The 27,310-nt window shown below is 39.6% G+C and overlaps 1 long non-coding RNA gene across 1 annotated transcript; it reads left to right on the forward strand.

Moving 5' to 3' along the window:
* Nucleotides 1-496: 496 nt before the first annotated feature.
* LOC311437754 lies at nt 497-25,816 on the forward strand. Its single transcript, XR_014693681.1, has 2 exons — nt 497-615; nt 24,648-25,816. It is a non-coding gene; the product is annotated as an uncharacterized lncRNA (long non-coding RNA).
* The last annotated feature ends 1,494 nt before the right edge of the window (nt 25,817-27,310 follow it).

Raw genomic sequence — 27,310 nt, forward strand, 5'->3', positions numbered from 1 at the left:
TCAAATGGAGACATTCATTAGAAAACCACAGCCTGGTGCCTTCTCTGTGTCCAGAGTACAGTGTTTTCTCACAAGAAGATTTCTTACTGCACTTCTTTATATTAGTGTGAATTCTTAATTACTAAAAAGATGTAATTTTATTCAGGTTAATGATTAATCTCTAGGTGGTAGAAAGTGATAGAACCTGAGCAACATGTATTGAGGGAACTGGATACCAAGCAGACAGGATGTGTTGGTGCCTGGACCAATAGTTTATTTGCCGGAACCAGTTTATTCAGTCCCTTAACACAGAGTGATTCCAAACCGTGCGAAGGTACACCTAAGCAAGAGTGGAAGCCCATTGCATGTGAAATGTATGACTTTCTAAGAAGCAGGAATCCCCACTATGAGATACCAGTATTACCAAGACAGAGATTCAGTTGCAGCTTTGCAGATGACAGTTACGTAGGTCATTGTGGCTAATTATATACCTGAAATTCTATTTTCTTTCCTGAAAAAGGTGCAAATAAGCTGTGAATAGATGGATACCTTGCTGAGTTGAAATTGCAGGGGATATCAAGATTTAATTACACTAAATGTAAGATACTGCAACCTTGTTAACAGCATGTCTGAAAGGTAAGAAGCATGAGTTTTATTCCTGTCTTTGCTAGAGCATTTCCTTCATTATTAAGAGCTCACATAGATCCAAACTTGAATTTACTCTTGCTGAGTAGTACTGCACTTAAGAACTTTGCAAAAAGTACTGCAACAGTTTATTGGTTAATCCTAGTTCTTTCTCTTCTGATAGGCATCATTTTATATCTGTAAATATGTTTTATGTCCCTGATCTCAGACACTAAAGAAATACAGTGACTAGTAATACAATGAAAAACTGATGCTAATGAGTATGCAAAAGTAAAATCCACTGTGAAAATAAGCAGATGTGGTAACCTATAACTGAATGAGACTTTAAAAATTATCTTTCATGTGAAATTGGGTAAAGAAGTATCAGTAGCCTATATAGTATAGACCAGTACAGTGTAGGAAGACAAGATTTTTGCACAGATATAATTCCATCAAAGAAGCAGCACCATTGGAAAAGTCAACACTGCAGGTAAGAGCCTGGGAATATAGTTGACCTTTATGAACTGATATTTTTTGCCTTGGGTTCATTTACTTTCATCTCTAAAATACAACTTTTTTTTTTTTTTTTTTTTTTTTTTTTTTTTTTTTCAGTTTAATGCAGCTTAAGTTGTACAATTAGAAAATGCTGATAATCATATTATTCTCTTAGCTGTTGCCTATAAATTTCAATTTTCATTATCTACCATGAAAACTATTTTGTGGTTATATGGCAAAAATACTGCAAGATACTTCTACCTACCTACCTCCTCTTCTGACATGCTCATGTTCTCCCTAAAAGGGGACACTTCAACATGCTAGCTAGCTTTCTCTCTGCAGTACAGGAACCAAATGAGTCAGGGAGGCTGGAAGAAAGCTCTTAGTTTTTGAAGTTGGTAGAAGTGGTTTCAAGTACCAGCTAAGGGCTTGGATTATATAATAACTGCTGGCACACATCATCATAGGTATTTCACATCTTTCATTTCCTTCAGTTCTTTGAGTATCACAGATTTCAGAGTATAAAAAAGTGATGTGAGCTCTATTATGTGGACAAAAGTCCAAATCACAAAACTCATTCTTTCTCTCTGAATGCCACCCCCATTGTCACCACATTGTATAAGGATGTTTTCAAGACATAAAATAAAAGAGTGCTTAATACAACATTGTTATAGTTGGATAGTATAACAATGACAAAAGTCCTACTTGTGAATCTACTCCTTAAAAGTTTGCTTTCTCTCTTCTCTTTTATATTTAGCATATACATATCTCTAGTGTTGTTTAATGTCTCTCTATATGATTACCCTTCTCTAGACATGTGTGGGAGTGTTAGTTGCATGGTGAAAGCAGATGGCAAGCGAGCTCAGGGTAGAATCCTGTTATCTTTTTCTGTATTATATCCGAACTTTTCTTGATTAATCCTGTGCTAAAGCTAGAGGAGGATCTTTTATTTGCTCGGCCTGACTTCCTCATCCTAAAAGGCACTTTGATTTGCATGGAAGGAATTGCAATGGAAAGATTACACAGAAAGGGATTTATATGAGTGAAAGCTGATTGAGAAAGCTTCTTAAAAGTCTGGTCCTTTTAGTTTTGTATTATACATTAAATTATTTCCTTACTCTTTTCTGCTATCCTTCTGTGCCACTGGTTTGAAGAAAAAAATGTAGCTTTTTAATATACTATAAAATCTCCAACACATCTCCCCCAGAAATCTGCAGTTTTAAACCTGAGGATAGATCCAAGGAGAAGTTAAATATCTCTGGTCCTGTTGAGAGCTGGGGAAAGGTTAGCAAGCCTGACCTCATTCCTGCTTCCTTCCTGGGGTTCAGCAGAGGACAGGAGAAGTGGAGCCTTTTTGTTGTCCTTCTAAGAAGAAGGTTTTGATGGGGGGTCTGAACTTGCACCAGGGGAATAATATGTAAAAGTAGATAGACCAAATTTTTATTAAATAAAACAAACAAACAAAACCCACAAATGATAAGCATTAATCATGAAATCAGATAAATCACCCTCAGATGGAAACATCAAGGGTCATTTGTGATTTAGTACTCAGGAAAATTTTGGAAAGGCAATCCTATCCTTTTCGTTTCATTTCATTTATCTTTTTCATTTCATTTCAAAGGCAATCCTATCTTTTCCCAGTGTTTTTTGAGGCACTGGAACAGGTTGTCCAGAGAAGCTGTGGTTGCCTAATCACTAGAGGTGTTCCTGACTGGTTTAGACAAGGTCCTGGGCAACCTAATCTAGAGGATGACATCCTTGTCCCATGGCAGGGGTATTGGAACTACATGACCTTTAAGGTCCTTTCCAACCCAAGCAGTTCTATGATTCTCTGATTAATCATTAAAAAATCCCATGTTAGGTAGTTTTGTTATCTGAGGAAAAAAAAAAATGCAGTTTTCCCTCTCTGCCGTTTTTAATTTTTTTTTTTTTTTTTATATGTGTAATGCCCAGAGACCTAGCTTGTCCTACTAATTCTTTCTTCAATGTCTGTTATTTCTGATGCTACTGTAAAATGATACTTCTGTACTCTCCCACTTTTTGTTGTGTGTATATGACAGAGGAAAGAACAGAAAAGGTGAGGAAAAGAATCAAAAGCATTTTGTGTCACAGGTTTGCATAGTACTGAGTCTCGGATTTTGGTCCCTGCTGCTAATGAAAAGCTACTTGCCACAGGGAGATGTTTTTGCTACTCCTGCGGGCCAGTGGCCTACCTCCAAGTTTATATACTTGGTGTCTTCCCCTAGCTGGGTAAAGTAGATATCACTCCATGAGTAAATAGATGTAACGTGCATGTTTACACACTGATATGTTTTGTGCCACTCCTGGGAAATGTGATAGTCATATCTGCACCTCTAACCTGAAATTCTACTTAATACCGGGTATAATTCAATGATATAATGAAAAAGTAGTTCATTCTAGTAAAATGTGAAGGAAAGAAATTAACTACTGCATGTGAAAATAGACAAGATACAAAATTCATAATTATCTGAGACTTACACTGAGCTTTAGAACTTCTCTGTTAGGTTCATTTGGCAGAGAGGAAAGGATAATTGTTATAACTTGTGAGAACAGTGGCCCATTTCTTTCCAAAGCAGAACTTCTGCCTAGAACTCTGTTCTTCCTCAGGTAACCTTTTTCTCAGTAGTGATAAATATACTCCCAAAGATTTCCTAACGCTCCTAACTTTAATGAGCAGTTCAATCAAGATACTCAGTTATAACACAACATATAATGAAGTAGACAGAACATTTTTGCACATACAATTGGGAGGTGTCTTTTCCTATAAACTGGTTAGTGAGAATAAGCATTTCTGAATTGTCAGAACAATTTCATCCAAGTCTATAAGCAGCTATAGCGTGGAATTTTAGAACAACTTAATTATGTGAACATTGCAATGGTAATAAGGAAGACTGCTTATTGCTAGCAGAGATAATGCATGATAGGTAATGAGACAAAGCTGGCAGAAAGTAGTAAGCTTGGTCTAGCAAGTTCTGCAGTCTGAATTTGCTGTATTTGGAGAAGTGTGGGCATGTAACTCTTTTCCTGGTCCTGTGAATGTTTACAGATGGAAACCATTCTGGGAAGTGCCAAATGGTGATAAAGTAAAGGGATATGCAGGATGCTTTGTGCCTCTTCAGGACACAAAAGCCATAATTCCTTAAGCTGGTGTTTTTGCAGAGTTATATTTGACTTAGCCACTGTATCTGCATGTACAGTCTCAAAGAAGTCACCCAAAGTTAAGCAGTGAGTCAGCAGAAGCACCCACAGAGAGCAATGGAATTGCACAGGCTTTTGGTAGAACCACATTTGATTCATTGTCTGTCTTTTTGGCTTATTTCTCTAGTTTCCTATGCAGGGCCGTTGTGAGAAATAAATGACTCAACATTCCTGCCTTCTTCCAAGTGGTTAGGATTAGTTAGGACTGGTCGACATGGCACATGTAGTAATGCTCAGTAGTGAGCCTATTATTTTTTTGCATTCCTCTGCCCAGCTGCTGGTTCTGTACTCCAGGGTCACTGTCAGTGCACAGCCATTTGAATGTGTATGGCATACATGTAGCTGTATTCTCAGTGGTTCTGTCTCAAAGTGGCCCTTTCTGACTGAAGTCACCGAATACCCCTTGAGCTTTGCACTCCTGGAGTGTGACATTGCCAGCCTCTTCATAAAGTAACAGCTGTGCAATTTCTGTATCTGTAGATGGCCCTGCTTCAGAAGCATGTGTGAGAAATGGGTCTGACTGCCATCATTTCATTCTGTCATTCCCTATTGCACTTTGGGAAGTATACAGGGCATAAGAATTTGTGCCTAACATGTCACCGAGCCTCTGATTTTCATATTTGTACTGCCCGATGTCACCTTTTCATCAGTGGTTTTGGAGAGAAGCATGTGCAATGAAGGAAGACTGTCCATTCATAAAGCAATATTCTTGCTATTAATCTACATGAGCACTGTGCCTGTCACACTGGTTTACATGTTAGATGGAAGAAGATATGCTTTTTTTCACATCTTTACTGTACCTTTCCATTTTTGTTTTTTTTTTTTTTTTTTTTTTTTCTGATTTTTGATGGTGCTCAGATTAGTGTATGTTGTAAAGCAGCAGTGAAATTCACTGTGCTATGGAGGCCACCACCCAAGAAGAATAATTCTAGACCCTAGCACTCTGACTTACCATAAGCAGGTGGATACAGCTGCTGTCCACAGAAATGACAAACATCTTGAGAAATAATGCACAAAACTGAGCAAGAAGACAGTGCAACATACCATTATTCCTGCTAATGCCCAAACTCAGCAAAGTGGTGGCTGTGAAAGTATGTGGTGTGCTGATTGAATCTGCCTGAATGTGTGTAATAACACCCTTTGCTCATTCAGATGTGGTGATGAAAAACATTCAATTTTTTCCCTCCTTTCCTCCCTCCCTGCCTCGCTCCCTCCCCCTGTGCAGCATAAATTTTTTCGTGGCTTTGTCTTTGCAATTGGCCTTTGCCAAATGAAAACACCTCCTGTAATGGTTACACTCAGAAATAATGTTGCAGGCTGTAATAGTCTTTCTATGCAAAAGTAAGCTAATGTTTTCAAAAATGTGTATTCTGCACAAGGCTAGGTAACGTGCCAAGACTTTTTACCTCTTTGAAAGTAGAACTCTGTGTTATCTCCACAATGGTGAAGCAGCAACATAGCAACATGTTACTGCTGTGAACCATATTCCCTATATTTCTTTCATAGCTTTTTTTTTTTTTTTTTTTTTTGGTACTGGGGCCAGTCCTCTTTAATATCTTCATCGATGATCTGGATGAGGGCATCAAGTGCACCCTCAGTAAGTTCGCAGATGACACCAAGTTAGGTGAGTGTGTTGATCTGCTTGAGGGTAGGAAAGCTCTGCAGGAGGATCTGGATAGGCTGCACCAATGGGCTGAGGTCAACTGCATGAAGTTCAACAAGGCCAAGTGCTGGGTCCTGCACCTGGGGCGCAATAACCCCAAGCAGAGCTACAGACTGGGAGAGGAATGGTTGGAAAGCTGCCAGGCGGAGAAGGACCTGGGAGTATTGGTTGATAGCCAGCTGAATATGAGTCAGCAGTGTGCTCAGGTGGCCAAGAAGGCCAACGGCATCCTGGCTTGTATCAGAAGCAGTGTGGCCAGCAGGGCTACGGAAGTGATCGTCCCCCTGTACTAGGCTCTGGTGAGGCCGCACCTTGAGTACTGTGTTCAGTTTTGGGCCCATCGCTACAAGAAGGACATCGAGGTGCTCAAAAGAGTCCAGAGAAGGGCGATGAAGGTGGTGAGGGTTCTGGAGAACAAGTCCTATGAGGAGCAGCTGAGGGAGCTGGGCTTGTTCAGCCTGGAGAAAAGGAGGTTCAGGGGTGACCTTATTGCTCTCTATAGGTACCTTAAAGGAGGCTGTAGAGAGGTGGGGGTTGGTCTGTTCTCCCACATGCCTGGTGACAGGACGAGGGGAATGGGCTAAAGTTGCACCAGGGGAGTTTTAGGTTGGATATTAGGAAGAACTTTTTTATTGAAAGGGTTGTTAGGCATTGGAATGGCCTGCCCATGGAAGTGGTGGAGTCACCATCCCTGGAGGTCTTTAAAAGACGTTTAGATGTAGAGCTTAGGGATATGGTTTAGTGGAGGACTGTTAGTGTTAGGTCAGAGGTTGGACTCGATGATCTTGAGGTCTCTTCCAACCTAGAAATTCTGTGATTCTGTGAAATTCTTCTTCCTGGTTATGTCAAACTAAGTTGTTCAGAACTGTGGAATGACTCTGTGTATGCTGCTAATGCGGGGGAGTTTGTTTTATTGTGTTTTACTCTGCTTCTAGGTTTTAAATTTCTTACAGTCAGTGCTCCTTGCTGAGTTGCTTTATTTCTGAATTTTATGGATGTATCATTAAGACTAACTTGTTTAGATAGCTTTCTGGTCAGACAGAACTGTCAACAGAAACCATCAGATGTATTGTTCAAATCTGCTTTGCTCAGAAAGTTCATCCTCATAACTATCTGTATCAAAGAATTAATTAGGCTGAACCTTGTCACATCTTGCAAAATATGCCAGACAATGGAAATACCATGCAAATTGAGCTTTTATAAGTACAGTTTGTATGAGCTATGTCTGTGGGCTCCTTTCCCCAGCATGTCACTGAGTTTATCAGCCATTCCTCCTAATTTTTGTGCTATGGATTCACAGTATTTTTGGGTCCGGTGGGATTTTCAGTCACTTCCCAGATTTCCAGATGGAATCATATGAGTCCTTTATTCACCCCTCCATTCCTTATTTGATGTTTAACACAGGACTGGCTGAAGATGCAGGTGAAACAGGTTATTGCCTAGGTCTGGGGAAGCATCATAGACCTACCGTCTCCTTTTCCTGTGCCAGGACTCTGTAAAGCCAGACTTCTTGCTGCTGATGCCATTGGAACATGGCTGTGATCTGTGGTGTAGTAGATGTGTGTGAGGAAGGCAGTCACCCAGGGAGCAGGTGTTACCCTTCTTCACCCTCTCCTTACTTGGCTATAGCAGGAAGCGTGTTCCTTCAACAGTGCTCACCCCCAGTACTCCATCCCGAGGTTACTGTTTCTGCCATCTCTTTTGGGTGCCAAGGAGCAGTCACCTAGCACCATCCCTCCACCATGAGACTGCAGAGTCAGTGTCAGTTGTGCTGCCTTAACCCCTGAAGTAATCACTGTGGTACTCTGCTCTTCTGTAACTGACCCACTTCTGGACTGTGGGCATGTCACATCCATTCTCCCTGACTCAGTTTCCCATGTGTAAAATGTGAAATACAGCCCTTTCCTTTTTGAGGTTGTAGTGAAGGCTGGTTAATACCTGATTAATGTTTTCAGAAACAGTGTTAATTATAACCTCTATTCACCCTTTCCCTCCTGTGACAGCACTGTGGAGTGTAATCAGTATCAATCAATCACCTAGATGTAAATAAACAAGCCTAAAAAACTAAAACGTAACTTCTGAGGATGCTAGAGGGTAAAAACATTAAGAAAAGATGGAAGTGAGCTAGTTTTGGTCTTTTTTGTTTTGTTTTGTTTTGTTTTTTGACGATACTAATGGAAAAATCATGGACTACATGAATGTAAATCATAAATATAGCCCTTGGAAAAATAATTTGGGAAAAAAAACAACAACTCACAATGTCTATCTCCAGTGGTCCTAAGAAGATGACAGTATAAGAGTGATGATGTAGCAAGGAGCTGAGGGGGAAACTCTTACTGTCAGAATCAGGGCTGCTTCTGGAGGTGCAAACAGCATGCTGTTAGTCAAGGTCTGGTACCATATTTCTAACTTCAAGATGAATCTTGACCCTGAAGGAGGATTTATTTTTCATTTCAGTAAAGAACATCTAAACTCATGGCAAATAAGTCTTACCTTAAGGAATCACAGTTCTTTAAACCTGTCTTACTGTGTATGGACACGTATATTTGTGAAGGCAAATACTTTGTCCCTGAAATGAATTTGGTATAAATAGCATGCTTAGGGGAAGTCAGCAGACATTTGCTTATGCAGCAGGGTTTGTGACAAGAAAATACTTCCAATGTGTTTGAAAGAATGTAAAATCCATTTGTCAGTAAGGTGAGTGTTGGAGATACTTAACAATCTGATTTGATGGTGGTGTGCATCTTCTAATTTATTGGAAGCTTACTATCATAAGGTAAATTATGTATCATTAATCTTGCTGGGAGGCTGGTGTCCTCAAGTTAATTTAGTGATTATTTTCTTAGATAATCTACCTGCTAGGAAAGTATGATTTGATCAATATAGGGAAGTAATCTGGCTATCAGTGATTTATGTACATGCACATACAGTACGTAGCCCACCACAGTTGACCTCTTCTCTCAAAGGCATTTACATTTGTTTTGGGAAGAGAAATATTTTATTTCACATCTTTTGGCACTAGATGTTGATAGCAGCTAAGGCTTATAATGGCAAAGGGAATACATTGATTGATTTCCACACTCATCTACCTAAACATTTCTAAGATGTGGGAAATTAGCACTGATTCTTCAATAAGCTCCATGAGGCTAATGCCATGAATCAGTGTGCACTGCAAGAAGGGGGTTGTAATCAGTGTTGGAAGGACCAATTGATTCTTAATTCAGGAAAGCAATTAACCATATGCTTAATTTCAAGCATATTCTATGCCTATGGTAATCAGCTGCCACAAAACTCATGTGCCTTTATGGCAGAGCACTGGAGGCTGAGAGGAAGGTCCAGAACCTGACCTACTTACCTGTAAATCGTGAAGTTGCTACAAGAAAGACTGAAATGGGTGGAAGGTAGCGGACTAAGCAGAGAGAGCTTGTGCCTGCCTACCTGCTAGAGACCTGTGTTCAGGAGTGCTCCTGCAGTGCAGAGATGCCCTGGAGCTTCACTCAAGACTACTAAGTGACATGCTTCAGTGTGACTGGTTAGTGAACTTGGTCTCAGCCACTGCTTGATGCCCCTCATGAATACTACAAGGCCAGATACTCTGGTCTAAGGATGCAGCAAAGATGAGATTCAGTGTTTTCCTGTAGTGAGTAGCTGTTGAATCAGACCCTGTTCAACTGACCATCAGCCAGCTTCTGGCATTAGCAATAATCTTCCTTCCAGCATGACTGTGTTTCTAACCTGATGGTCCTGTTACGGTAATAAAAAAGGGAGACAGGATCTAGATGAGTTTGGTGGAAACTATAGCTTAAATGAGAAAGTAAAATGGTTTTGAGAAAGTATGGTTCTGCTTGCGTCTTTGCCCCAGCAGTAAGCTTTTGAAAAAGGACAGGTAAATAAATGGATCTCTGATAAAGTCCATTTTTGCTGCCTTCTGTGAATTTGCTGGTTTCAATTGGAGCTTGGAAATAAAATTAGCAATACTTTCCAGCAGCAGATATTTCTATCATGTTTTTAAGCCAAAGGGATGTTTTGGTTGAAAGTCTCTTCTCAGGAGATTTGCTGCCTGATGAGACAGATAAATTGCTTGTGTAATGCTACGGAAATTAAAAGGCCAATACCTGCTCTCCATTACCCTCATTTATATCTCATAAATGACAGCAGAGCATGCTCTGTTTTCTTATGCTACAGAAGAGTATAGTCCAAAAGTTTAAAGAAATAACTGAACTTTGGATTGTCCATATGGAGTTGATTTTTGAACTTTTAAGGTTTACTTGTCACTGAAGCTAATGTGTTCCAGAAAAAGCTGCCTCCTTTGTGACCTTCTACTCATTTATAATGCCTAACTATTCTACTCTATTCCATTTTTTATTTCACACCTCTCACCTTCGTATTTGGATGCCATTGGGATGAACGCCTTGAAAAGTGATTGAATTCAAAAGACTCCAACTTTCTCCCTAACTTTAGTTTTATAGAAACCTATTTTTTGCTCCAGCTAGCTGGCCTCTTGGAGATTGCTTTCTGACTGTAACCTGGGAACACTGCAGCCTATTATCCTACAGGATCAAAGGACATGTTTTTTTTTTGCAGTGGAGTCTTTTCTAATCTTATATCAACCATAGTATCTGAGAATCTGCACACAGAAGCTGAACCCACTGGGGCTTTATGATGCAAAGGGTTATTTCATTACTTTTTCACCTTAGAAGACCTAGCTTGAAAGATGGCTTGGGCTTGAGACATAACAGGGGATAAAAATGTGTATGTCACTTTGAGATATATAGACAACAGATGTTATATGGCCCCCTGCTTCCTACTGTAAGAAGCACGTAGAAAAGTCTTGTGTTCAGACAAATGCCTGAGTTACCTGGGTGCTTACAGGATCAGCCGGTGTTCACTTACATCCAAAACCCCCGTGATCCTCAAAACTCCTCTGTACTTGCTTTAGGCTCTTAAATTTTCTGCAACAAAGTTTTCTAGGAAACTAATATCTCCCAGCATGGTCATGCCTAGCCATGCATTGAATGGAGGGTCACCTGTCCTGGGATCAGAAGTACAGACGTTCCTTCATGTGACTGCTCTGTATGGTCTAATACAAGAGGTATTCCTGGAATACAGCAAGCACGTGGATCCCTGCACCAAAGTGGATGTTTTACCCTGAATGCTTTTATCCAATGACTTAGTCATGAGAGCTGTCACTTCAGAGACAGAGAAAATTAATCTCAGTCTCCTATGCCTGGGAAGATTTGAAGCTGCATCTCCCACGCTAATTGTCCGTCTATCAGTCTATCAAATATTGTGGGATGAATAATCTCTTTTTTTCCCTTGAAACTAAACCAGTTTGTATAGGAAAATTATTGACTGTGAAAATTTGGATGGGAAAAAAGGAGGATATTACTGCCCCACAATTACAAAGCTACAAGGGAAATGTGAGAAATATTTTGTTCCAGTTAACCTTATGTGTATATTTACTGAAATTATACAGTCACTGGAACCCAGGTCTCCCCTTTGCCAGATGGGTGGCACAACTGTCTGTGTTTCTGTGCAGTCCCTCAGACAGCAAAAGCCCTAAAATGTTGGTGTTACAATGCTTGATTCTGGTTGCAAGGGCCAACTCCCTTTGAGAATTTAGCACTGACTTTTGCAATAGCTGGATGTTTTATAGTTAGTAATTATGGAAATTATCTATTATAATTTGCATTTTGATATACTCCATTCTCTTAGGTGAGTAATGATAGCTCAGGATTTAATTATCACAAATGCATAGCCTTCCTGCCTCCAATTTTAGTCTGTTCTGCTACACCTGTCTCTCATCTGCTATTCTCATCTCAGTTGCAATATGAATGGAATGTATTTGTCTTCTCTACCTTTTCATTCCTAAGATTTCTCTCCTTGGTGTCAGTGGCTGTTTTGTTCTCTGAGCTGTTTCAGTTTGTTACACCAGTCTGTAAAACTTCTTAGAAGGTACACTTTTTTTTTTCTTCTTGATGTTGTTTTGCCTTAATTTAATATTTTTAAAAAATATTAATAAAACTATGTTATCCCTATTTATTTTAAGCAATATCTACTGCCTCCTGTGGCCTTTATTTTTATAAACCTTTTATTTTTTATTTTTTAAATAAATCTTGGATGCAAAGCAAATGGAAAAGTAACCCTAAATGAGAAGCTGCCAACAATACAGGATGGAAATTATTTGGTTTTGTGAGAAATTCTGAACTTGTACACTTGCAACTAGGTCAAATCTGAGGATGAAAAAAGCCTGCCATTGAAATATTTTTTGGCCCTTTATCTTGTTAAACCTCTCAACTCCATTTTCTTCTCAGCTTGGCAATCCTACAAAGGCAATGTTTTGATTCTCTCCTGTTTGTTGTTCTTGTGCTTTCTTGTGCTTCACTTAGTAGCACTGATTGATGTACAATTCATGAAACATTTTTTAAATTTTCAAGTAGAGGCAATTCCAACTCAAAATAGCTGGAAGTTTGAAACTTTCCAAATATGTATTGAATTTTGCTATGTTGTCAGTACTTGCTGAATACCAATGGACTAATCAACCTCTGTGTTGCAGTGGTGAAAGAAACATTCTTGAGATCCTAAGGTAAACAAGTATTGGTTGCAACTGTTAAGCAATACGTGCAGTTCTTGCAGTGTGGCAGAAAAGAAGGCAGTAACAACAATCATATTGTTTGCGTCTACTTATATTCCTTTCCTAAACTGGAACACAGATAGGAAACCAGTTTGTAAGTGGCGTCCTTAGCAATTGCCAAAGAATAAAATTATGAAGCTAAACCTCTTTGCTGAAATGACATCCAAGACTAATTCATCTGTCATGTGATGTCCTACCTCTTGACACAGCTGTTTATGGGAGACCCCGCAAGGGTACAGTCACTGGAAGTGTTTGGTGTATAAAGGAAATCCTGGCATACTGTGGTTAGGAAATACAGTCTCTGTGTGGAAGTTCTTGCTGGGAGGTATATGTCTTATTCAAACTTGCTAGGCTATATATTGTGAAATCTGGAAAGGAACAGGAGTATGATTATGAAAAGGAAGCTGGATATCTAAGAACAAACAAGCAGCAATTTTCCTGCAATATGTCATTGTAAGTGCAGAGCACACAATGCTAGTCAGGTGGAAGGTGGTATTAGCTGTTTAAAATCAGCTGAATTTAATCAGTCAAATGTGATTTTCTTCTCAAATTAGGTTGGGCAGCAGGTTCCTCTGTAATGAATTCCAGAGCAATGCCAGCCTTCAGCCATTAGTACGGGGCTGACGGATTTACCGTGCATTGCCATGGTGAGCCTTCTGTATTTGCCGTGAATAATGCTTACAGCTTTCAGAGTTTGGGAAAATTTGGAGCTGTCTTACACCAGATGTGGAAGCACTGGTAATTTAAGTTAGTGAATGAGTCCAAGCTATAATATGTTTATGTAGTGGACAAGGAGTGGAAGGAATTAAAAAGTTCTCAGAGTGGTGCTGTAACATTGGTATCTTCCTCCACCCATCTTCCTCTCTGAGCTGTTAATGTGGATGAATGGTAATAGTATGAGCACTACGCTACTGATTCAGGTGCAACATTCTGTCTTGTCAGCAACCCTACTGAGAGCAGTAGGCCGCTATGAGCATAAGTTAATTCCTACTTTGTTAGGGTCTCATAAAAAATATTAGCAACTTTCACAGTCCCAATATTTAATTTCAAGATGCTCAGTGGTCTGATCCCAGGGTATCCCAAAAGTCACCTAAAACTTTAGGATGAGGATAGTCAAAGGCTTCTTTCCTCTGCTATGAATAAATTTTCCTCAGCAAGAGTGAAACTTGCATGTATTGGAAGTAGAACTGTAGCTGGCTCAGACTGTGGTCATGGTGGATCTTAAAACCATCTCAGATATCAATACAATTCATACAGATGTGCTGCTTGACTGCCTGTAGTGAGACAGCTGAAACACTGAGCAAATACAATAAGTAACTAGAAAATAAAAGAGTGAAAAACTTATCTTCTCTGAAAACCATATCTTCTCTGATGAGTAAAGCAAGAAATATAATCTTATGTGATGGTTGGCAGTCATTACTTAAGATGCTTCTAGAGCACACTGCAAAGCTATGGTAAAAGAAGAAATTTAAGAATCTGAATGACATAATCTCTTGTTTCCCTTCTATTTCTATTTCCAGTGCTTAGTATCAAAGTTAAAGTATGTTCTGGTGGGAAGAAGACCACTTATTCACTATTATAAAATAAGGTATTCTTTTCTGGGATGATAGTTTTACTCTGTCTCTTACTATCTGAACTATGACTAAATGCCACCTGGTAGTGGGTCTTTGCAGTGGTAACACTGCAGTCCCACTGAACTGGAACTTCATGACTCCCAGTGCAGAAAATACTGCTTCCTAAACTGGATACAGAAAAAAAAATCTTTCAAGAAAGCAGGATTCCAGAATCTGAGGAATTTGAGATTCCAAGCTATCTGCATTCAGACTCTGCAGAGGACAGACTCAGCCTTGAAAACACAGCCAATGTGCTCTTACACAAATATGTGATGCAGCAAGAGCCTGAGCTGCTGCACAACAAAGAGAATTGCACATGCACAGACTAGGAAAGCCTGAGGAAAATGGAAAACTCTAATGAATGTATCCCAGAATAGAAGAATGAACCCATGCTAGTTTCTTTTCAGCTTGTAGTAGAGATATGTACTCAAATATTTTCAGATCTCTAATCCCATAAGATCAGGGCTAGGTTAGACGAGATCCAAGCACAAAGGATATTGAATTAAAAGGTAATTGAAAAGAGAATGGAGGAAGCTGAAGCCAAAGCCTCAACAGAAACTGCTTTTGTTCGTGTAGCCTTAAGGCAGAGTCAGTGCTCTTTCCTGATAATAAAAAGTAAACAAAATAAAATGTGACAAGACTTTCTTCTTGAGAGATGGGTGAAGTTGAAATACATCCTACTTATGTTGCAGTTTCAATGGAGCTAGAAGTCCTTTTCCTGTTCCAGCCACCAAATCATAGTGAACTCTTAAGCATAAACCTTCTCAGTTTTCCCACCTGTAAAACACGGACAATTACATTCTTTTTACACTTTTTTTTTTTTTTTTCATTATTATTATTATTTTTTTTAGCAGCTTATAATAAGTGAAATTTCCTGTAGATCTTGCAAAATGGAGCAAATTGAATGTAAATGGTTTTTATGTTATTGAAGTCCTCACAAGGTTGATAGGATATAGCTGCTGCTTATCCCTTATGCTGCTGGTGAACGGAGACATACGAATTCTGTGTGACTTTGCTTGGTATAAGAACTGTGAAAGTCAGTCTCCAAGGTAAGGTACGAACTGTCCCAGGCACTCTGCGGCTTGGGAGAGCTCCCTGACAAGTGGACTCATGTTCTGGATCTGCCTAATTTTAAAGTATGTTAAAAAGTATACCTCAGTATATCTTACATCTGATTAATCTCTGTAGAAAAGAAAGCCATGTCTCTGCAGCCTCTTCAGTCTGCCTCTTCTCCCTTCAGTCTGAGGTTTCTCTAATTTTGCCATTTCCCTCACACTGGAGCTGATATTGCTCAGCCTAGAATGAGCCAACAGGCAAACTCCAGACTTTCAAAATAGCATTTGCAGCAATGGTAGAAATGCATTTAATAACAGCTGGTTTTGTAGTTACGCTAAGTTTTGGAATCCTGTGTCTGCTTCAGAGTGATGTCTGGAAGTCACCTAGAACATTCTCTTTTTAAATCATGTTCAGCTATTAACTACCATGTCCTGATAATTATACCACTTCCTGGAAAAAGCTCGCAGAGCTTTACCTCCATGAAAAATGAAAGATCATGTATAAGCCATTCAACATGTAGCTTTGTTTTTATGTATTCAAATACAACTAATATCTGAATCAAAAAACAGATACTCGGTTTTCTTTTTGTTGTCATCAATTGCTCTAACACATCCAGAACAGAATTTCAGTCCACTGCTATGCTGTTAAGACAATTAGACAATTTCTGCCAGAAAATAAAAAATGTGTTGTTGCTGTTATGTCTTTTGTTCAGTGGTGGTTTTTATTTATTTTATTTATTTATTTTGTATCTACGTGTGGTAAAAGAAACAATCTTGATTTTTTTTTTTTTTTCAAGGCCAAATAGTATAATATGAATTTGCTTTTCTTTTTCAAAACTGCATCCATTTGTTTTACTTTGTCATTAACAAATCTTGCCTCAGAACTTCTAAGTATTGATTCAGTTTCTGTTAGCAGTGTCTGAGCCTGGTTGGCACAAGAGGTGTTATTACAGAGTGAGACAAGAGAGATGCATTACAGAGTGAGACAAGTTGGGCTTCTCCAGCTTTTGTGACCTCAGAGAAGCACGGATGGATAGAAAAGGCTTGGACCTTCTGTATTACAGCAGTTGCTTCTTCACATCAAAAGCTGCTGTATGTCACATTAGGGTAGTGTATAGGCAGCATGATGCCATAAGGAATATTACTTTTTTTTTTTTTTTTTTCTTCATAATTCCACTATGTGACTTGTGGCATGACCTCTTACACATCTGCTGAATTTCAGCTTACTGGTTTCCTTGGCACTCCGTTTGTCCCAGACAGAAAAACCCCAGATTCCTTTTGATCTTTCTGATGGATGAGGCATTCCAGGCATTATGAGCATTATCAAGGATACTGACTCAGTGGAAAAAATTCTTGATTTAAATACAATATCAGTTTCTGCATAATCCAAATGTTTTGAAGAAAAAGCTGATTAAGACAGTTTGTTCTGGCTTTGCACATCTTCAAAGATATAAATTATAGTAATGTACAGGTAAATGATGTAATTATTGTAATGTATATTATATGCATGGAACATATTTTAAGTTTGTTCAGCAGGCCTAAATGGAATCATTTCAATGCTTTCAACTGCACTTTTTATCACCTTTTGACAGTAGTATCTTGTGTCAGACCTTTTAAATATGCACCTCTTCATGTCTGTTTGTGGCTGAGTAATCTCTGCACCTCGCACCCTCCTCCTTTGGTTTGGGGAGCTGGATGTAACTCCCCATGGGACTCTGTTGCTCCCATTACTAGGGCTGTGTAATGAACCTCTGGAAGGAGTTTTTCTGATTTTTTTGGATATAAGTTTGTAAAATCTGCCTAAGCTCCATTCCACAGTAGTGGTGTCTTGGTACCCACTTCTACGTTGCAAATTTGTTTATAGCCCAGCTATTTAAAATGGCACACTATGTAAATGTTGGTTGCTATCATCATGTTTAGATGGATAACTAAAATGTTGAGAGTTGTATGTTAAAAGGTCCTGTTATGAGGACCTTTTGAGGAACTGGTTGCAGTGTTGCAGAAGTGCATGACTTGATGTACAAACCTGAGAGGGGAACTGCTTTGAAGAAAGGAGACCTGTTAGACTTCTGGATTCTGGTGATTCCTGAACAACGTAGCCAAATCCAAATATCCTAGGTCAGAAAAAAAGAGTGATATTCATAAATTAATTTATCTACACGGTGGGATAGTTATATAACTTTTGTAAGTGTGGAAATCTCATCTATATGTGGAGCTTAGAATTCACTGCTAAACTGAAGGCTATTGGCAAACTTTGATCAGGTCAGTCATGGTGTAAACTCCATTAACTGTATTGACTAAATTTTCAGTGATTCCACTGAGGTTCCAAACAACAAAGCTGGAGTTATTAAGGTGTGGTCAGATAACCCTAAGCCATTTGTTTCTTAGAAGAGATGTATTGCATCTGCCAGATCATAAAATCCAGTGCTGCACAGATCCTTCAAAACTTTCTTGAAGGTTGCTGCTTATATTCAGCAGAGGATTTCAAAGAACTTTATAGGCATGCATTATGTGTAAAAATAATACCATTATAACATGACTGAGAGTAGTAACTGTAGTAGCACTAAGAGGTTGATATTATAACTGTTTACATTGATGCAGTTGCTGGAAATGCACATATAAATGGTTGTAATTTTATGTATAGAGGAAAAGATATAGAATAGCCCAAATACTGCATGGAAATCACAGAATCACAGAATTGTCTAGGTTGGAAGAGACCTCAAGACCATCGAGTCCAACCTCTGACCTAACACTAACAAGTCTTCCACTAAACCATATTGCTAAGTTCAACATATAAATGTCTTTTAAAGACCTCCAGAGATGGTGACTTCACCACTTCCATGGGCAGCCCATTCCAATGCCTCGCAACCCTCTCAGTAAAGAAGTTCTTCCTAATATCCAACCTAAAACACCCCTGGTGCAACTTTAGCTCTTTCCCCCTCGTCCTGTCACCAGGCACGTGGGAGAATAGACCAACCCCCACCTCACTACAGCCTCCTTTAATGTACTTATAAAGAGCGATGAGGTCGCCCCTGAGCCTCCTCCAGGCTGAACAAGCCCAGTTCCCTCAGCTGCTCCTCATAGGACTTGTTCTCCAGAACCCTCACCACCTTCATCGCCCTTCTCTGGACTCTTTCGAGCACCTCGATGTCCTTATTGTAGTGAGGGGCCCAAAACTGAACACAGCACTTGAGGTGCGGCCTCACCAGAGCCGAGTACACAGGGACGATCACTTCCGTAGCCCTGCTGGCCTCACTGCTTCTTATACAAGCCAGGATGCCGTTGGCCTTCTTGGCCACCTGAGCACACTGCTGACTCATATTCAGCCAACTATCCACCAATACTCCCAGGTCCTTCTCCACCTGGCAGTTTTCCAACCAGTGCCTGAACCAATGAACCATTGCTGAGTATTATGGTTGTTATGTTGCCAATGATTGGCAGCTTGAGTGATATGCTATATGGGGAACCTGAGGCTAAAAACTGTTAGGGTTCAATTCTGCAAAGACTCCTTCAGGCAACCCTACTCATAGTTCCTTTTCTATTCTGTGGACTCAAAAGCACACAAGCAAGCAGATGTTCAGTTTCCTGGAATCTCATAGGTACTAAAGGTAGTAAATATATCTTGCAGACAAGTATATTTGCCATTTGCATGCTGCACTGCATCAGCTTTTCTTTCCTTGGTATGCACCAAGCAAAGTTAATTTGCTTGGAGGCATGGAAAGAAATGGTGACAAAGCTGAAAACATGGCTGGGAATCCAAGCCCTCGGACACTGTCACAATAACTTTTTGATAGCATACCTTTCAGAAACAGCTCCAGTGCCACACATTCTCCACTCCTTTTAGGAGAGGAGCTGTCTGCCAGGCTGAAAGAAGTTCAATTAAAAAATAAAGACAATCAGCTCTTTATGATTTCTTTCAGGAATGCTAACGACATATCTCAAATTTTCATACTTGTGTAGCTGAAACTGGTTAATTTTGCTCCATATAAAATGAGAAATCAAGAGCCTGACAGTAATGAAACATTCATTTTATTTATCTTTTTACAAGGCAGATAATTAGTAATTTTATGGTTGAAAAAACTTATTCTTAAACCTTGCATGAGGATGTTATTGCTAGACCTATTCTGATGTCACCTTTATGAAAAAATGTGTAACTTGTTCTGAATCTGTTCCCTTCTGAAGGGGGAAGTATCCTTCAAAACAAACAAATTGGGAAACTTGTTTCATAAGATTGATAAGTCTTGTAAACTTGCTCCTTAAAGCTATCACCACAGCTAAAAACAAAAGGAAAGGAACTGCATAATCTCACAGTAAGTTTATGTTTCACATAACTGGCCCTTCTCTTAAAGTCTTGTGCATCTTTTCCCCTTTAAGAAAAAAATGTCCTGGCTTAACCATTCTCTCCAGTAGTAGCTCTTCCTGTAGCATGTTGCATGGAGAGTTCATCACTACTGGTTTGGGTAGACTTGTTTGCAATGGATTCCCAGTTCTTACACAAAGATACAGAAATGACTGTTCAGGTGAATCCCTTTTTTTTCCAAATACAGCTCATGAGCCAGGTCCTGTCTGACAACAAGAGTGCTAGAATTCACCTCTGTGAATGTCTAATGAAAAGGCTTAAATAACTTTTATTTGTGACCTTATCCCCTGTAACCTTTCCCTGAAACCTGAGAAACTGTATCCTCCAGGACTTCATGACAAGCCTTAATTTTCTTCTTCGTTTGTTTCCATGCCAAGGAAATAAGTCCAAGGGGATGCAACATAAAGTGTTATCAGAGGGGAAAAAAGGAATCACAGTAAATAATCATGATAGGAAAATATGAATAAATTCCCACCAGGGGATCCTAAGCCACAAAGAGTTGAAGGGGTATCTGGTTGTAATTTTTCTCCCCTTAAGAGCTGATGGTTTCAGCTTGGAGAACACCAACCTCTAAGCAAATTTTAATGCATATGCCATATTCAGAACCCAGTGCTTTCTGATATTTGAACAGCGGGCTGCTCAGGGGGAATCCAAGCTGCTTTGGAGCTGCTTGTTTTGTCTCTCAGCAGATGGTTGTGTTCTCCTTCCCAAACCAAACAAGCTCTCTAGGATTTTTGAAAAGACAAATATTTAATGAAATTACATTTGCAAACTGAATGTAACTTAATAGCCTTGCAGATTTTGTTGACCTGTGCAACACATTTTTTCTTGCCAAAAAAAAGGAAGATTTGCTAGTATGTCTACTGTCTGAATGCCTAGAGTGCCTACTGTCAGAGCTTGCTATGTTGGAAATGAGGGCTCAGTCACAGCCATAGAGGTGTTTCCTGTGGCTCTATACTAACAAGGGCAAGTTCTACTTCTGGGATTTAACTGAAAACTCTTTAATCTCAAAGTGGTAGTCTAATGCTTAAGCTGAAGGAGACTCTCCCTTAACTGCTTGCAGCCAGTAGCTTAAAGGCTAGGTTTTGATATCTATTATACCCGTGTACATCCAGTCCTTCAGTAGAATGACCCCGTGAACAAAATCTCTTCCTCATCCCTCCTTTTGACATGATGCCTGGCTCTGAGCTTTTTGACATCAAGAGATGTTTGAGGATCGTGCTTTTAAATTTGTCTCCTCAGTGGTGTGCCTGCTCACAGGGCCCAGCCCAGCCCGTACGTGACAGATGTTGTGGCTGCAGGCTGTAAAGCACAAGCAGCACTAAGATACGTAGATACCTTATTTTGATTAAGGCACTGAAATACTCACTCCTGTCAGTTTGAATTGGAGATTATGTACTTGAGACTTTGTAGATCTGGGCCTGAAAGACAACTAATGGCCAACCCTGCAAACCCCAAAATGTGTGCAAAAGAATAAAGTATTATTTCTTGCCAGCAACTCCTAATGCAGCTGTGCAGATCTATCACAAGCCACAGCACACCAAACTTGGTCAATTTCTTGTTCACAAGAGTAATTTCTATGATGACCTCCATTAAACTGATTTGTGGAATGTTTCAGCTTTTCACAGCTTGGACATATCTTATAAATTACAGGAGTTAGGACCTGTTATATCATCATAACAGCTTCCCTGCAGGAAGAGGTTTGAAACAAATCTCTTCAATACAGTGGAGATCATTTTATGCTCCAGAATATCAGCGTGTAGTAGACTCTTTAAATTAATACTATGACTTTCAAGATTTTTCCTTTGTCGTTTCCTTGTAGTACTCCTCCAGTTGTTTTCCCAGTGCCAAACTACTATGCTCTACAAGGGCCACACACTGCCCCTATAACAGATGAAATTTAGTGCTCCTGCTGCGCATGCAACTAGCCTGTATTGAGGAATCTCTGATTTTGAGTTTAAAAGGACCCCTATTGCCTCCATGAACAATTAAACCTCAAAATCTGTCTCTCTCTCTTTCTCCCCCTCATATCACCCCTAAGGAGAAAAATAAAACTTCAGGGCTTTCCCATGCAAAACTCCCTATAATTAATTATTAATTGAGTTGGTCCAAAATGGACAGGAATCTTTTTTATTATTTTGTTTGTTTGTTTTGAGGATATGTTCTTTTTTGCTTAGAAGCTGTATCATGAGAAAAAAAAAAAAAAAAAAAAAAAAAAAAGATAGTACAGAGTACCAAGGTCTGGCAACACTGAAATTTGAAAGTCTCTGTATCTATACTGACTGAAAGAGAATTTTGATTCTATTTAATATAATGTGGTACAACCCCAAGTAAGGGCATACAGAACTATGTGTAATTTTCTGAATTAAGATACTCATTTTAAACAAAGCTTGACTTAAATGAAATTTTATCAGAAGTTTGAGAATCAGCAATATAGCTACTCATACATGAGAAATAAAAACTAAAGCTGAGTAGAAATTTGGGAAGTTGACTGAGCACCATTAATTGTCACACTGAAATTGTCACACACTAAAAATGTAATGGCATACCAGGAGACATGGAAGTTAGATTAAAAAATCTGACTGCTACCTTTTACGTGGTCATCAACCATGACGTTCAGGTGCTATATCCATAGTTTGACAGATGTGGAAGACTGCCATTTCAGCAAAGAATGGTATTTATAAACCTGGAATAGCTACACTGATTTTTCTGGATTTAATTCAAATTCACACCTGCTCTTCTCTATGAGCCAGTGTGAATACTTAAATCTTTTGAAGAGCATTGCTTTGGAGTCTGGTCTTTGGCTACAACTGATCAAAGCAGCTTTCATGAGAAAGCACGTAAATGAAAGAGCCAAGCGTTTTTTGTATGGACTGGTGAATGCAGAAGCTCACTGCTCTCAGAAAAACAGCCTGTGGCACTCTTGTTAAGTGACTACCAGTGCCAAGGTTCGTGATGGGTCTGTGGAGTACAAACTAATTATCTCCAACAATTGTGTCTGCTTATTTCTCGCATGAATGGATAACATCTTCAGTGGAACTGGTCACATATCATCGCTCAGGTTTAAGGGCTGTTGATTGGATAGTGGATGTTTTGTGGCTATTCATAAAGAGGAAGAGTAAAAATATGGCCAGTTTCGCATTTTATAACTGCGTCTGCAGTTCCAGGGTAATTACCTACTAAATACACTCTGAAATCTCTTCTAGTTGGAGCAGGTGAGAAGTGCAAAGTGCGGAGGATACAGAATAAAGAAATATCACAATGTTTACAGATGATTTAGGCACCTCTTCCCCAAATTAAAGCAGCTCTCTGTCAGCCACTATAAGGGTTTAGTCACAGAAAATGCTAACTCTTACAGATAGCTTTGCATCCTCTACCTCCAGGCAGTTCAGTAGAGCCTGTTTCTGCAAGGTACTGTGTTATCTAGGGTCCAGTTGACTCCACAGAAGTTTGAAAGAGCTTTCTAGGAAAATGGTTTGTAAGCTTCTGGGCAGTGAGCATGGTCCAGATCCCCACATGGATATAAGAACACACTGAGCGTGGAAGTATAGGCAGGGATGAAAGCATCACCGGCTACAGCTGAGCCTGAGAGATGGCTGCTGGTGGGCTCCTGTTTGTGTGTACTTGGAAGGAGCCTGGAACCAAAGGAGCAGCTGGTGCTCGGTTGCTGGAAGGGGATAGGAGGGAGGACAAGCAGAAGACAGAAGAAGGGGGCAGGGTTCTGGATGCTAAAGTGTCTCTTTATAGCTCAGCAAGCATTGCAGGTAGAGCCAGCATGTTTTAATAGACCAGCTGATGTAGTTGGAAAAGAAAAAGTATAAAAATAAACCAGGCAAACTCTCAGGCCTCCAAGCTCTTCTTGTAGGTTAGAAATGGAAACAGCAGCCATCAAAGCCAAACACAATCTAAAAAGAGATATTTGGTATAGGACTAGATATGAATCAGTTATCCAGTGACTAAAGCAAAAGGTAGATGGTATCTGTGAAATGCTGGGGTTTACTAAGGATGGGGAAGAGGGACAGTTGAATGGTTATCTGTGTGGAAAGAGAGGGGAACTCTGCAGTCCAGGAAACCTGGGAGCTAAGGACTTTGCATATGCATATCTGCACACATTTGTCTGCTTACTGAGGCTCTCCCTTTGGAGTAATGGCTAGAACTGAGAAATGAAGTGACTGGAGTGAGAAAAGCACTGCTGTTAATGAGGTATCACATCTAAAAAGCCAAAACAAAGCAGAAGAATGGCAGTTTTTCCTATTTGGCATGTACTGCTGCTGGGAAAATACAGATAATTATTTGACTTTTGTTTTTGTTTTTAAATTTATGCATCTGAGAGTTTTTTGAGAATGTATTACTGAAGTTGCTGTGGTTGAAATCATCAGGACTTAACTCAGAAGGCTGGTGAGAGCACAGAATAATTAGTGTGCATAGTAGGTTATTTAGGAAAATGGGCGAAAGAGAAAAAAATACTTCTGCCAATGTTGACTTCATTTTAAAAGAGTAAAGCGCTTCAGTGAGCGTTTCAACACTGTAAACCTCCCTGTTTCAAACAGTCATTTCTCTCATCTTTCCCTCCCTTCTCTGTTTTTGCATGACAGCTCCCAAGAACTTTGCACTAAATCATACGAAGGACATTTCTCAAGGTGTCTGCCTGTCTTTCTTTCTTTCCCCCCTCTCCTCCCCCCCCCCCCCAGTAAAGTCATTCCTCTTTGGATCTGCTGCTGTCCTGGAAGGAGAAACCAGGTTGTCTGAAGTAAGAAATCCTGATTGTTCTGGAGCCTGGGCTCCTCTGTGAACACCAAGATGCTCTGAACTGAACAGACATATGGATGCTGGGATATAGTCTGGGTTTGGTCTGTCCTGACTGCCAGCTGCTTTGGAGCCCCCTGCTTTTTCTATGCATTCTGTCCTCTACCCCTTCATTTGCATGCCCAGAGAAGTACTTAGATGTTTTTTGAACATAAACTGCTGTATTTTCCTTGCACAGGTCTCTGTTTTTATTCTGCAGGTTACATTGATGGACAGTGCTGCCTGTTCACTTAGCTGGAGGACTCTGTGAATGCATGCCATGAGGGAAGGGGAGCAGTGAAAGCCCTGAAGGTTTGTAATGGAGAGGAAAATCATCAGGATTTTTCTCACTCCCGCAGAACAAGCTGCTTATCAGAACACCATTATTTTCCTGGACTGTTCCTGATGTCTCCCCAAGCTTCAGCTCTGAAAATGATCTCTCTGAGTCACAGCAAATGACTCATCTGTATCTGTTAAGTCAGACCTTGGGACACAGAAGGCAGGTGATACATAGGGAGGGGGAAGGAGACTCTTCCCCGGAGGAACTCTTGAGACTTCCCAGTGCTTGACTCAGTTTGATAAGTGGCTTTCTGCAGCTATCGTGCTCTCTTTCCCTCATTCCTCCACCTGTGGCTTTTAGCGATGCCTCTCACCTTGGCAGTGACAATGCTGCCAATGGCAATGCAGTACATGGGCTCTGTGCAGGGCATGATCCCTTCTGTACATAGGGAGCCTTGCTACAAAAAAGTCATTATGCAAATGCAACACTGACCTTGTATCATGGGGCAGGCGCCAGGCCAAAGGCATCTCCCAAAAGCAGGCTACTAGAAGGAGTTCACACAAAAGTAATACGACTTATTTGACACTCTCTCTGTATGAGAAACCAACCAGAGCATAGTTGTAAAATGCCAAAGATCATTTGAAATAAACTGAGTTGAACTGAATGAAATATAAAGATGACACTAAACAGTACAGTTTGCAAATACATAATTGTTCAAATATATAGTAAATATACAATAGAAATACACAAATGTGTGGGGGTCCAAGATGCCTATTTTTTAACTTTATAAATGACACTTATGACAATCAGTGTTGCTACTACTGAGAATCTAAAGGAATTCTTTGTGCTAACATGTACATTTGTGTCAAAGATTGTATTATTTCAATGGCTATATGCTTCTTATTCACAGGGAAGTGCTATTCACAGGCTTGACAATGCCAAAATGGTGTAGCCATTTTAGGAACATAAGATTTCTGATTTTTCATCAGAAAAGTTAATTATTGGAAATTGTGGAAGAAGTAATCTGGGTCAAGGCTGGAAACTTGGACTTTTGGTGTTTTGTTGGGAAAATACAAATTTTAGTAGAATAGATTGTCTGATGAATGTGAAATTTCCAGACTGGAATTTATTTCTCTCTCTCAGTGACCTTTTATGTGACTGGTGGGAAATTAGTCACCGTGTTTCAATTACTCCATCTCTACAGTGAGCAAAACACAACGTAGAACTTGAGATCAGGTGCAAGAAATTACCTTGACTCTGATCCCTTATTTGAAGTCCTAATTTCCCAGTGAAATCAATCTGGTACACCTCAACAAGTCTCATATTCAGAATGATCTGCCCTCTTGTCTTCTAACAACTGGAGTGTTTTTTTTTTTTTTTTTTTTTTTTTTAAAGTATTTCAAACTGAGCATTTAACCCCATTATTTCTGAAAATTTTGGTCACTATATTTATTGTATAAAATGACAAAGTGAAGCAGAGTGGGTGGCTGACTTGTCAAGAGCCACACACACAGTAAGTAGCAGAGTCAGAAGCCTGATTTTGAGTCCTTGGCTGAAAACACAAGTTAAAAAATACTTATCTCAGATATGATTTAACAGTAACTTGGAAAAGGGCTTACTAAAATGAAAAAGAAAAAAAGAAAAACAAAAAGAAAGAAAAAAGTCCAGGTCTGGCACATGTACTTGAAGTCCAAGGTCCTGTAAATGAGGGGGAAAGGGTGAAACATGAAAGATATTTATCTGGTTTTCTAAGGGTACAACAAAGACAGAGAAAAGAAGGGAAAAAAGATTGATCTGGAAAGTCAGTAGCTTGACATGAGTGTTAGGACTTGTGAAATGGATTAAAGATTAGCTTAGAGACTGATAGGACACAGGGGATGTCAGTGAAAGATAACAGTTAAGAGCTGGAAAAGGTAGCAAGCTGAGGACCATGCTTATCTTTCCCTTGAGTATAAGTGATCTAAACAGCATGCCATTCTAAAGTCCTGAAACTTGCAGATGACTGGGTATTATGAGGGCAGTGGGGAAAATTTGAGGAAAACAGGAGAGAACACAGGCCCAGATTTCTAATTCCTCAGAATTGTTTATGTTTATTGTGAAATACACAAATTTAGGGCCACCTGAGGTATGCATCTTTGTTCAAGAGCATTTTGAAAGAAAGAACGCAGAGAAATTTGTCATGTCTTGGTGGTAGATCTGCAGTGCTGAAAGCAGTTCTGGACTGTTATAACACTTCTCATGGAAATACATGCAGAAAAGTTGTCTTCTAATTTTCCTAAAGTTTCCTCATTTTTTTCTAAATCACATTACTTCCCTTGGGGGGGGGGGGGGGGAGGCGTAGGCATAGTGACTGCAATAGGAACCAGGTAAGCTCTTAGAAAGGTTTTCTGCATCTGATCAGAACTGAGGATTTAGGTCTTACAACCACACATGTTGGAAGCAGGACAAGACACTGAAGTGACATGTTTTATGGAAAGCACCACAATCAGCTAGTGATTAAGCCTTTAAGTGTCTTACTGTCTGGAAAAAAAAAAAAAAAAAAAAAAGGAGAAACTCTCTCAGTGTATTGTTATTTGGGATAACAGTAATAAAATTAAAATCAG

The sequence above is a fragment of the Aythya ferina genome (genome assembly GCF_964211825.1).
Source record: "Aythya ferina genome assembly, chromosome: 5".
Lineage (NCBI taxonomy): Eukaryota > Metazoa > Chordata > Aves > Anseriformes > Anatidae > Aythya > Aythya ferina.